General features: G+C 46.3%; 2 long non-coding RNA genes across 2 annotated transcripts in view; one reads left to right on the top strand and one right to left on the bottom strand.

Annotated features, from left to right (window-relative positions):
* LOC128339733 (uncharacterized) overlaps nucleotides 1-12,454 on the bottom strand; it is a 62,840-nt gene that overhangs the window by 32,655 nt on the left and 17,731 nt on the right. The gene's annotated exons all lie outside the window — the stretch shown is intronic.
* Nucleotides 6,333-12,454, top strand: part of LOC128339734 (uncharacterized) — a 47,660-nt gene continuing 41,538 nt past the window's right edge. The window contains exon 1 of the long non-coding RNA XR_008313189.1: nucleotides 6,333-6,506. This is a non-coding gene — a long non-coding RNA (uncharacterized LOC128339734). The remainder of the gene's footprint in view (nucleotides 6,507-12,454) is intronic.

The following is a 12,454-nucleotide window of genomic DNA, read 5'->3' on the forward strand; positions in this document are numbered from 1 at the left end:
CCTTGCAAGAAAGCAGTTGCACAGCTGCTTAAAGATGTGCCCCTCACAGTTGTACAGTGCTGTTTCCACAGGCAACAATGAAAGTGGGGCTGTGTAACTGCAGGCCACCAGTTTTAAGTAGTTGCACCCTTGTGCAACACCATCAGGACTGACCGGCATCAGTGGAGCGGTGCTGGTATTCCATTTCACATTACGTGGGTCAGTGAGACTTGAGATAGCTTCGGACATTATAACTTTCCGCTGCTGTAGCTGTGTACATCGAGGAAGAAGAAGTCCCGCCCCATTGTGTCACTCATGTGCAAGCCCTGATGCTCACTCATATGATGGGGCTTATCTGAAGACAGCAGAGCCCTCCCCGTGATGGTGGGCAACTCCTGTGATGGCAAGAATGAATTGACCCAGTCACAATTCAGTCTCTGAATGGATCCAGGCTCAAACTCTCCACCCTGTCCCCAAAGCAGTGTGGGTTCTACACTGAGGCCAGAATTCAAACAATAGCTTCCTATCCTGTAGCCTGTTTGGGGAACCCCATCCTTCCAGGGCAGTGGATCAAGCCACTTAGGATCACTGCTCCTCCTTGCCAACCTCTAACTATTACTGCTATTACTAATTATATACCACTTTTCAACAATAAGTTCACAAAGTGGTGCACATAGAAAAACAGTAATCTAAGAAGGTGATTCTCTGTCCTCAACGGGTTTACTGTCTAAAAAGAAACACAAGCAGCAGCCACTGGAGAAGAGGTCAGGGTAATTTCAGAGGCCTAGCCCCTCTGCCCAAGCCACTGGTGATTCCCCTGATATAGGGAGGGATCCTAGTCCTAGATGCCACCTAATGGCTCAGCAGGGAAATGACTTGCTTAGGGAGCAAGTGGTTGCTGGTTTGAATCCCCACCGGTCTGTTTCCCAGACTTTGGGAATCACCTATATCAGGCAGCAGCGATGTAGGAAGGTGCTCAAAGGCATCAATGCATACTGCACGGGAAGAGGCAATGGTAAACCCCTCCTGTATTCTACCATGAAAACCACATAGCTCTGTGGTCACCAGGAGTCAACACCAACTCGACAGCACAATCTTTCCTTTATTTTCCTAGTCCTAGCCAGGGGCATAACGAGGGTAGGGCAGGCAGGGCATGTGCCCTGGGCACTATTGCAGGGGGAGCACAAAGTGCCTGCCATGCCTCTCCCCGCTGCCCCAACTGCATTCTGGGTGATGCCACCCCAGCACTTGCCATTTATTTCAGGCAGCGTTTGCTGCCTGAAAGCATCTATTCCCCTTTCTCTACCTCCAGAGAGGGAGAGAAAGGAAGAATAGATGCTTTCAGGCAGCAAGTGCTGCCTGAAATGATGTGGGGCCATGCCCTCTTTGCATGTGATGTCAAAGGGGGCGTGGCCTCATGCTCTGAAGAGCCTTAGCTGCCTGAAATGACGCTGAAGAGCTTTCTCAGGCTCTTCGGAGCTCAAGACCATGCCCCGTTTGTATGTGATGTCAAAGGGGTGTGGCCTCAAGCTCTGAAGAGCCTAAGCAAGCTCTTCGGCGTCATTTCAGGCAGCTCTTGCTGCCTGAAAGCATCTATTCTTCCTTTCTCTCCATTTCTGGAGAGAGAGAAAGGGGAATAGATGCTTTCAGGCAGCAAATGAAGTGCTTGCTGGGGGGGGGGGGCAGATGTGGATTGGGTAATCAGGTGTGGATTAGGCAATCAGGTGCTGGTGCAAGCACCTAATGTGTTGGTTTTTCCCATTTATAACCTGTTTTTACTCCAAGAAGCTCAGAGGACTGCATGGTTATGTTTATCCTTGCAACAACCCATGAGAGAGGTTAGACTGAGAGATAAGTGGCTGACACAGAGTCACCTGTATGTTTCATGGCTTGAATGGGGATCTGAACTTGGGTCTCCCCAGCCCTAGTCCAACCCTCTAACCACTAAATGCAACCATTTTCCTCAACCACCTTCCTCCCCCCACCCCCCGCTCTTGGGTAAATTAAAAGAAAAAAATCTTCAGCTGTATCAGTTAATCTGCTACAACATGGAGCGTTCATTTGCAAAAGAAATATTCAATTTCACCTTCAGTGGAAAAGAAGCTATATAATAGTGAACAGAAATCAATATTTCTTTTGGAATGGATGTACTCATGCCTGATAAATATTTACTCTGTACTCATGCCTGATAAATCTTTAACACAATACAAGCATTTCACCTTCCACTGAAAGATGGGTGTCAGATGTTTGGATGGGGGGGGGGGCGCAATTTCAGTGTTTGCCCTAGGTGCTATTTTCCCTAGATACGCCCTGGGACCTAGCCCTACTTGCTCAAATATGTTCAGAGGTGATCACCAATTATACATCCCTACTCCTATCCCTTGCCCACACTGACCCTGCCAGCTGTGATCTAGAAAAAACAAAAGATGACAGAATAGTGTGGACAAAAGCACTTTCCAACTAGGCCAATCTGTCAGAAAGAAGGGATGAGCCCAATTGGGCTTGGGCAGCTGCGGGTGGGGCAGGGAGCGGTTCCCTTAAAAAGCAGGTACGCGGGTCCTTACCTGCTCTTGTGCCACCCCAGCACTCTTCCAGGCTTGGCGCTCACTCTACATAAAGCCATGCATGGCTGTGGCACTGCTTCCTGCAACCTGCGCACCACACCGGCACACAGACTGCAGGGAGCATTGCAGCAGCTGTGCAAGGCCTTTTGTAGAGTGGGTGCCACTCCCAGAAAAGCAGCGGGGTGGAGCAGGAGCAGGTAAGGACCTGCTTATCTGCATTTTAAGGGAACTGCTCCCCACCCTGCTGAACCAGTTTGGCTGCAGGCACCCAAAGCTGGTTCAGCGCTTCCCTAAAGAGGTGCTAAACTGGTTCATGCACAACTCTGAAAATCATGCTGTTTGAGGCATCGGGTAGGAAGATTGTTGTCAACGAGGGTAGAGCCCCACTCCCACCAGGTGCCTACTGTAACCCCACCCTGGGCCTCATGTGCTTCTCAAAGGGCCAGTGGGGCAAAGCCTCCCTCTCCGGCATGAGGCTGGAGGCATGGCCATATTTTTCACAATGATACCCTCACAGATAATTGCAGTAATGATTCCAGTTTGGCAGGGATCTTACCAAATACCGTAGTGAGCAGAATGCATTTCCCCCCAGCATTTGACAAAGTGAAATAGGTAGGTCGCCTTTGGATGTTGTTCAGAACCGTGGGTTTCGTGAACCTGTGGTTCTCTTGCCTATCCCCTGACACACTCCCAGATAAGCCGGCACTGTGGTCTCAGAGTCTGCAAGGGGGTGGGAACTGGCTACACGGACTTTCCGAGATCCTTGAAGGGTCTGGAGGCTCCAGCCAATTGAGAATAAGCCTTGGGAGGAACTTCATCCCTTGACTCCAGTTTGGGTGAGTTGCCCAAACCAGATGACATGTTTCAGCCTCTGGACCCTCATTAAGGTAAGTGAAGCTTACTAACAAATGACGGTTCAATTGAAGGCTGAGGGACGGGTGGGAATTGGAGCCGCGGCTGGGTACCAGAAATGCAGCTCTGACTGTTCGGACATCACGAGGGTGAACATGAGGTGGGTTTGCCTCAGGTTTCCCATGATGTCCGAAGGCGGCCATAGACGTATTTCATAAGAAGTTTTAAAAATAGTAGAGTAATGTAATATATAGATAATTTTAAAAGAGCCCTGTAGGCCGGTGTGAAGATGTGTTTCTACATTTCTATTTTGCTCCAAAGAATATTTGAAATATTAACGGCAAAATACCAATTTCTCTGTTTTCCAGGAATATACCTTTAGTTAGGACATGGATCCAACTGAGGCTGAGTCTGTTTTAGACCAGGGTTTCTTAACCTTGGGCCCCCAGATGTTGTTGGACTACAACTCCCATCATCTTCAGCCACAAAGACCATGTCTGGGGATGATGGGAGTTGTAGTCCAACAACATCTGGAGGCCCAAGGATAAGAAACCCTGTTTTAGACCAACTAATGTCAATGGGAGAGACTTAACCACATGCTTAACTCCCTCCCATGGGAATCAATGGAACTTTAAAGTGCTTAACTTAAGACTGGAGTACACCCAAAGAATTTAGAACTTTATATCTAGTATCTTATTTCCAAAATATTCAGTATTCCAAAATTCATCATGCACTTTTTGTTGTTCAATGCAATTCCAAACTAGAGAAGCAGCATTTTGCTAGCCAAATTGCAACATTTGGCAGACTGGTATCAGTATTTGGTAGAAAATCAGAACACATCAGAAAGCTGTACACATATGAGAAAATTGATGCTATGCATATTAAAGAAGGTGTGTGTGTGTGTGTGTTTCTATGTGAGGTATAAAAACCCTGAACTCTTGGATGGGAAAGAAGCAAGAAGAATCCTGAATGACATACACGGTTGGTGGCATTTGTGCTACATTTTTGTCTATTATACTTAGGCACCGCTTCTGCAATTTTCAGCTTTGCTGCAGTTGTAAGCAATTGAAGGAGTCAAGTCCACTGACATCAGTGTGACTTGCTTCCAAGTAAATGTGCGTAGGATCAGGTGTTTATTATGCATTCTAGCCATGAGTGCAGGCCTGGCTGATCTCTGCCAAAGCCAGCTGGAATTGTTCCCTTCCTTTCATTTAGATGTGTGTCTCTCCATCTGCAATTTGCTCCAGCAGTTGAACCAAGCCTGACCTGTTCATTATAGTCTGATGTGCATGGCTGTTTTATATTATTCCGGCGCTTACAGATGTTTTCTCTGACTAGAATGAGCTATAGCCTTTTGCAAGTAAATACAGTTAACAGTGCTTTACTTTTGCTCTTTCGAAATAATAATGCCGCAGAAGGTGCTCTAAAATGTTCTAAGTCATAGCCTGGGTTGCTGTAAATTGCTTTCCTTGGAGTCATTATAGTGGGTGATCACTTATGATGCTGCCTCATGCTGAATCGGACTGTGGGTCCATCTAGCCCAGTATTTGTGCACCTTAACTGGCAACAGATCTTCAGGACCTCATGCAGCCATCTCTCCCAGACTTGCTGCCTCACATCCTTTCAAAAGGGAGATGCTAGCAATGGACTCTTGGACCTTTTGCATGCAAAGTATTTACTCTCTCCTTAAGCTATGGTCCCTTTTCTTCTACAGGCAATCATTAATTGCCTGTATTAGGCAATTGGTTCTTGGCTGTTGGTTAGTTTAGGGATCAGTTTCCATGGTGTGCATGTAGTGACTTTGTGAATCTGTCACCGGAGTGAAAAGAGGTGAATGGCTGATGTCCAGACTAACATTGAGCTGGTGCAACAGTGCTGACTTCCACACCAATGCTGTGCTACTGCACAAGCGGGGAGGAGCTGCATGGGTGTGTGTGTGTGTGTGTGTGTGTGTGTGTGTGCCAATCTCCCCTTCCCCCTGAAGCCCATTGAACCTCCTGGAAATATGTCACTGAGGGTCACAGAGTCTTCAGGGACATAAGACAGCCCTGCCGGATCAGCCCAAGGCCCATCTAGTCCAGCATCCTGATTCACACAGTGGCCCACCAGATGCCGGTGGAAGCCTATAGGCAGGAGTTGAAGGCATGCCCTCTCTCCTGCTGTTACTCCCCTGCAACTGGTACTCAGAGGCATCCTGCCTCTGAGGCTGGAGGTGTCTTATAGCCCTCTGACTAGTAGCCATTGATAGACCTCTCCTCCATGAAGTTACCCAAACTCCTCTTAAAGCCATCCAAGTCGTTGGCTGTCACCACATGATAGTGGCAGGGAATTCCACAAGCTGATTATGCACTGTGTGAAAAAGTACTTCCATTGGTTGGTCCTAAATTGCCTGGCAATCAGTTTCATGGGATGACCCGTGGTTCTAGTGTTATGTGAGAGGGAGGGGAATTTTTCTCTGTCCACTTTCTCCACACCCTGCATGATTTTATAGACTTCTATCATGTCTCCCCACAGTTGTCTTTTTTTCTACACTAAAAAGCCCCAGGTGTTGTCCAGGTGAACATATTTTCGTGAGGCACAGTGGCCTTCAGAGGGAAGGGGATATGGAAAAAGCTAACACTTTCACACTTTACAATTGCCCAGTTCAGATATAGCATGGAACCTAGGTCCTGTGCCCTCCTCCCTCCACTCTCCCATCTATGTTTGGATGACATGGAGTGCTGCCTCTCTCCAGTCAGCAAGACTGCAGAGAGGCAGGGGAGCTGACTATGTGGGCTTCCTTCTTGACAGAAGGACAGCTCACACAGCCAATAGGGCTTGAGTGAGGGAGGAGCTTCCTCGCTTAACTCTGACTCTGTGAGCCCCTAACAGCAGTACCACCATTCACATATTATGTTGACACATATTATGTTGATGTAAAGGGTGGTGAAACTCCACTCTGACTGAAGGTCTGTAGTGGAGTTTGGCGAGGGAAACCTCAGGTCCCTTTTTGCCCTTAACTCCAGTTTTCTGAGTTCAGACAACAAGCTTTGGAAGCTGAAGGTGAAGGGATCTCTGGTTTACTACATCGGTACTCGGCCAATGTAATTGAGGCAACCAAGTTTCCCCTGGGTAAGAGAATGCACTCCAGGGTAGCTTAGTTCTCTCTAACATTTTACCAGGTGGTATGGAGAATTCTACTACACATCCACACAGGGGCATAGCTAGGGGAGAGGGGGCCTGTGTTCACCCCTCTCCATGATGGCCCCTCAGAGTGAGGGAGATAATGAAGAAAGGTGAGAGGGAGAGGTGGAGCTGGGGGCCCCAGGTTCTTTGAAACCATCCACTCAATTATAGCCGCACCCTGAGAGTCTCTCCGCTGGCCGCTGGGACTGCCCAGCCGTGCCTGGACCTGGCCCGACCTAGTCCTGCAGCTGCTGCCCACTGTCAGCTCAGTGGGAGGGGGTGGGGGTGGTGGCGCTGCCCAAAGGCCCCCCTCCCCAGCCATGGAACTGAAGCAAGACTAGAAGGGCTGCCGCCCGCCCAGCCCAAATTCTCATCGGACAACCTGAGCCTCCCTCCAGATCTGCGCTCATTCGGCTGGCACCGGAAGCCACTACCAGCAGGTTCGAGCATCTTGGGAGGAGGGGGGCTGGGGACAAAAGGCAGGGTGGAGGCCAGGGGCGTAGCTAGGGGAGAGGGGGCCGTGCTAATTCCTCTTTCTGGTGGCCCCCCAGAGTGAGGGAGATAATGAAGAAAATAGGGAGGGATGGAGCTGGAGGGCCCTCAGGAGCTGGGGGCCCGTGTTCTTTGAACCCTTTCGTTCAATTATAGCTATGCCCCTGTGATCCACACTTGAAAGAAATCTAAGAAAGTGGCAAAATTATCTTCACCATTTGGTAAGATGTTATAGCTGACCAGCTTGCTAAGTGTTCACACTTGGTAACTTATCACTTGATCAATGAATCCTTGTATTTACTTAGAGTTATCTGAATATGACATTTATGTACCACTCTACTATTTACATACCAAAAACAATAACTATTACTACTACCACTAGTACCACTACGGCCCAGTTCTGTCTTTTAATGAACAACATTGTTATGATTGACAAACAATTGAATGTCTGTCTGTCGTCTATCTGTCCCATTAGTTCAACATTGCATATAGTGAATAGATATTTAGGCTTTTGTCTCTGCACAAGCACTTCCATGCATTTTGCATTTAAGCATGTTGTTGACTAAACATCATTTTATAGTTTTACAACTTTGCTGGAAAATGCATTCAGTTGTAACAGAAAATGAATCTAAGGAATTTAGTGGGAAAAGGTGAGTGAAGTTCATTTAATTAAAATCCTGCTAGAGGGTGTGTGACTCTGGCAGATCAATTTTTAAGTTAGTGGAAATTATGCATTGATATTCAGGCTTAAAGCTTCTGCATCTAATTGTGGAGTATAACAAATGTGACTCCTTGTATATTTATGAAACATTCAATAGCCTTTTAAACACCATTTTATTAGATTTTTTTTTTAAAAAAATGCAAGTTGTGATATGCACTTTGAAACTATCCATACTAGATATATAACATAAAGTTCAACATTTAACTCTAATTGGAGTGGCAGCACAGTGGGAGATCAGTGAATAATTTTATGGCTTCGGGGCAGGGGAAAGCTGGCTTATAAGAAATTGCCTTTTTAGTAATGAATCTTGTCTGGCTATTTTTTAAAGGATCATAATTTATTAAGTAGGCTGCAAAGCAGAGGATTTATTTATTTATATCCAACATTTCCAGCTCGCTTTTCCCTTCCCCTTGGTCCTGGGAGGGGTGGTGTGCCAAGTGACAGACAATAATCTATTTACGTTCATATTTTAAACTTAATGTGTCAGGAGTGAATTTTAGATTTCTAGCTGGATTGCTTTTGTGGATATAAATATGAATGTGAAGGGTAGTAGTGGTAGTAGTAGTAGTGATACACTGTACTTGCGAAGCTCTATTTACATACCTCCTTTGTATCGCTCATAGGAAAATAGGAAGCTGCCATATACTGAGTCAGATCTTTGGTCCATCTAGCTCAGTATTGTCTTCACAGACTGGTAGCGGTTGAAGGCAGGAAACTCTCTCAGCCCTGTCTTGGAGATGCCAGGGACGGAACTTGGAATCTTCTGCATGCAAATGCTCTTCTCAGAGCGGCTCCATCCCCTAAGGGGAATATCTGACAGCACTCATGCATGTGGTCTCCCATTCATATGCAACCAGGGTGGTCCCTGCTTAGCTAAGGGGGCAAGTCATGCTTGCTACCTCAAGACCAGCTCTCCTCCCAAGTATAGGAGGGTTAATGAATGCCAGCCAGGTGGTCTCTTCCATCTGCCACCTGTTTGTCATGGAGAAGGGAATTCACAGCTCATTGTATCAAGAGGCTGTTCTCTTGTCCATCTGCCAACTGAGGATAGTGACATGTTTCCACTGTGGCAGAGGTCTTTGAGAGCACAGGAGAGCACTCTAGGGGAAGTGCCGACTTGCTCTGGTGTGGGGGAAAGTGTGTGTATGGGAACCCACAGAGCCGTGGGAGCAGTCCCATTGTATGTGCAAAGCAGCTGTTTATGTGCATGCTTTTTAGTCAAAATGTCAGCTACAGTACTCGCATAGTAGACTACCCCCAAGAGCATGCTTGGTAGATCCCATGGTAATGCGGTCTGAACTCCCACCCACCCCACCGCTCTCTACAGTCATTCTGTTTGCAGAGACAAATGCTGTACTTATGGGGAGAGTTTTCCATTTGCCCCAGTGTTCCACATCACAGCAAAGATGTTATTATTAACAGGAGACCATCATTTTTCTTCTATCACAGGTTCTCCTGTCATGGTTTCTGTTTTTTGTGGCTGGGTCATAGAAACCCAGTTTATTTGTTCATGGCTAAAAAGGGTTTAAAAATAGTCCTATTTTTGGCTATTTGTGGTACAGAGACTTGGTTTGTTTGTTTACACACTAAAACTAGGGCTATTTTTGGCTCTGTGGTATAGATACTTGGTTTCTTTGTTCACGCACTAAGACTAAGGTTATTTTCAGCTATTTGTGGCCCAATGCTACCTGGAAATAACTTCTGGTGTCATTTCCAGAGGCCATTTTGTGACTTTTCCATACATAAAATGATGAGGATTGGGGGGGAGGGTTGGGGGGCATTGCTAGAGAGCTGGAGAACAAAGTAATGTGGTTTACTACTTTTATTTCTGCCCCCCCCACACACACACTTTTTAATGTGATGTGAGCACACAAGTCTGCTGAGGAACCTAAACCCCCAATCCCCATAGGCTCAAAGTTTCTTTTTTTGCAGTTACCCTGTTTGTGGAAATAGGCCAAAATGGAACCCCCACAGAAAAAAGAAAGCATCCTCTATTTATTTAATTTAATTTTATACTACACAATCCAAAATAGCACAAAAATTTCTCCATGAGTACAGCATTTGTCTCTGCAGAGCAATGCTGTAACTGTGGAAAATAGAGAAGTGGGAGCACGTTCTGAACTGAACCAGTTCGAAGTTGAACTGGTTTGGTTCAAAGGCTCAGGGTTGAGCCAAATCATCCCCAGTTTGGTTCGATGCCAGACCAAACTCCCCACCCACCCACCCCCCGCCCATTCAGAGGGTTCGCAGACCCCTGGTGGCGCAGTGGTAAAACTGCCGCCCTGTAACCAGAAGGTTACAAGTTCGATCCTGACCAGGGGCTCAAGGTTGACTCAGCCTTCCATCCTTCCGAGGTCGGTAAAATGAGTACCCAGAATGTTGGGGGCAATATGCTAAATCATTGTAAACCGCTTAGAGAGCTCCGGCTATAGAGCGGCATATAAATGTTATTGCTATTGCTATTGCTATTTTACTTAAATTTTGTTTTTAAAAAATACACCCCTCCCCCATGGAGGTTTCCCCTCCCCTCACTGGCCTTCCTTCTCTCAAAAATGGCCCCATTCAGCCATTTGGGGGATAGGCCCAAACAGAACAAATAACACCTGAATGGGTCCATTTTTTAGAGAAGGAAGGTTGGTGGGGGAAGGAAAACCTTCATGGAACCCCTCCCCACCACCACCACCTGGGAGAAGCCCCACAGAGGGGTTAAATTTAAATAGCAATTTTAAAAAAAAATTTGGTAAAAGTTTTGTGAGCTCTCCCTGACTGCACTGAACTGACGGGTGTGTGTGTGTCAAGGAGGTGCCGGACCAAACTGGCCCGGTCTGGTCCAGGTCCGGTTCAGATGAACTAAACTGGGCCAGCCAGTTCCCTGTGCAACCCTAGTGAAAAGTGGGGGGTCAGGGTTTTCGGCTGCATCAGTGTGAAGTTGGGGTTTCCAAGGAACTCTCAGGGATGCTGTACAAAGATGCAGCACACTCATTTTCTATAATGCCTGCATTGGGCTATTAATTAGGGATATGTGGATCGATTCGGGTACAAAATTATTTGTACCCCAATCCACCTGTTTGGGGCATTTTGTGGACAAAACAAATCACCCCTGTGCTAGCTGGCCAGATTTGGGTACAAAACAAATCACCCAGATTTTGGACCTGAAACATTTGTAGATTCAGACCTCCATTTTGTGGTGATCTCTCTTGCTGTCTCCATTTTGTGTCAGGGAAATTTTTTGAAAGTTGCGCCCTCCCAAGTTTCAGGTTGGTGACTTACAGCATGCAATGATTGGTTGGCGATTCCCCCTAGGTTCCAGATTGGCTCATTTCCATTCAAATCTTGTGTTGCCAGTGGTGACTGACCCCACAATGGCTAGGGGAAGGGTCAAAGGAGGGACAAGTGTGAGGGGAGTTTAAAGGAGGGATTTTCAAATGTACTTAAGGAGGCAGCCAGCCACCGTTCTGGCTTTCTGCCTCGTGGGAGAAGAGAGAGAGAGTCAGAGGAGCTTTGCTTTGCCTTGCCTGCCTGCTGCTTGGAGTGGATTCTGTGCTTTTTGTTCCTGCTATCAGGATTGAGGAAAAGAGAAGAGAATTTTTTTCACCCCCCTCCAGCTGCTGAAAGAATCACTGCCTGCGCCTGCAGGTAGTGAATCGATTTGGATGAATCGATTGGAGTACAAAATGATTTGTACCCAAATCTACTTATTTGGGGAGATTTGTGAACAAAACAAATCACCCCTGTGCTAGCTGACCAGATCTGGACCCAAAACAAAAAGAGGGTGATTTAATTTGGTAAAAATTGATTTTTTTAAAAATCAGTTCATGAACATTGGTGAGAAAGGGCTCAAGGGAGTGGGGGGAGGAAGGCTGCTTGCACTTACCTGCTTGCTGACAATTGATCTTCTCTTTGTGGGTAGGCGGATCGTCTGTCCACATGATTGCCGGTAGCAGCCAAGAGTACAGAGGCTGAGGGGCTGGGACACTTCATCACAGCCCCCAGAAGTCCAATAATGCTGCGCCCATGCATCCCTTCACTGCATTCACAGATTCTGACTAAAGCTGTGTGCATGAAGTGAAGGGATGCATGGGCGCAGCATTAGAATCCCTGCTGCTTTGGACATACTGGTGCTTATGTGTGGGGAATCTCCCTTCCCTGGAAATGCTCTGAGCAATGCACAATTGTATCTCTGAGGGTTGCCCCCAGGGACATAATTTCCAGTTGCTTCAGCACTTCGACAGGAAGAGGAGGTTATACTGCACACAAGCACCTGAATTTCTGAAGTAGGGATATAATAATAATAATAATAATAATAATAATAATAATTATTATTATTATTATTATTATTATTATTATTATTATTTTACACAGTCAGACAGGTGTTATTGACTGCTTTGTTTTATCCAGACATCGAGTCCTTCCCAAGGACCTGGGATGGCTGAATTTTATTGTCAGTTGTTATAGATATCATCGCAGAATATAGGCTGTTCCCAGTAAAGCTGCTTTTTGTAATTGGCTGATGGTGATTTCTGTGGCCCCTATGGTGCTGAGGTGCTCTTCAAGGTCTTTTGGAACTGCACCCAGGGCTCCAATTACCTATTTATTATTATTATTATTATTATTATTAATTTGATTTATATACCGCCCTTCCAAAATGGCTCAGGGCGGTTTACAATTAAAACAAACCACT

The sequence above is a fragment of the Hemicordylus capensis genome, chromosome 1 (genome assembly GCF_027244095.1).
Source record: "Hemicordylus capensis ecotype Gifberg chromosome 1, rHemCap1.1.pri, whole genome shotgun sequence".
NCBI lineage: Eukaryota > Metazoa > Chordata > Lepidosauria > Squamata > Cordylidae > Hemicordylus > Hemicordylus capensis.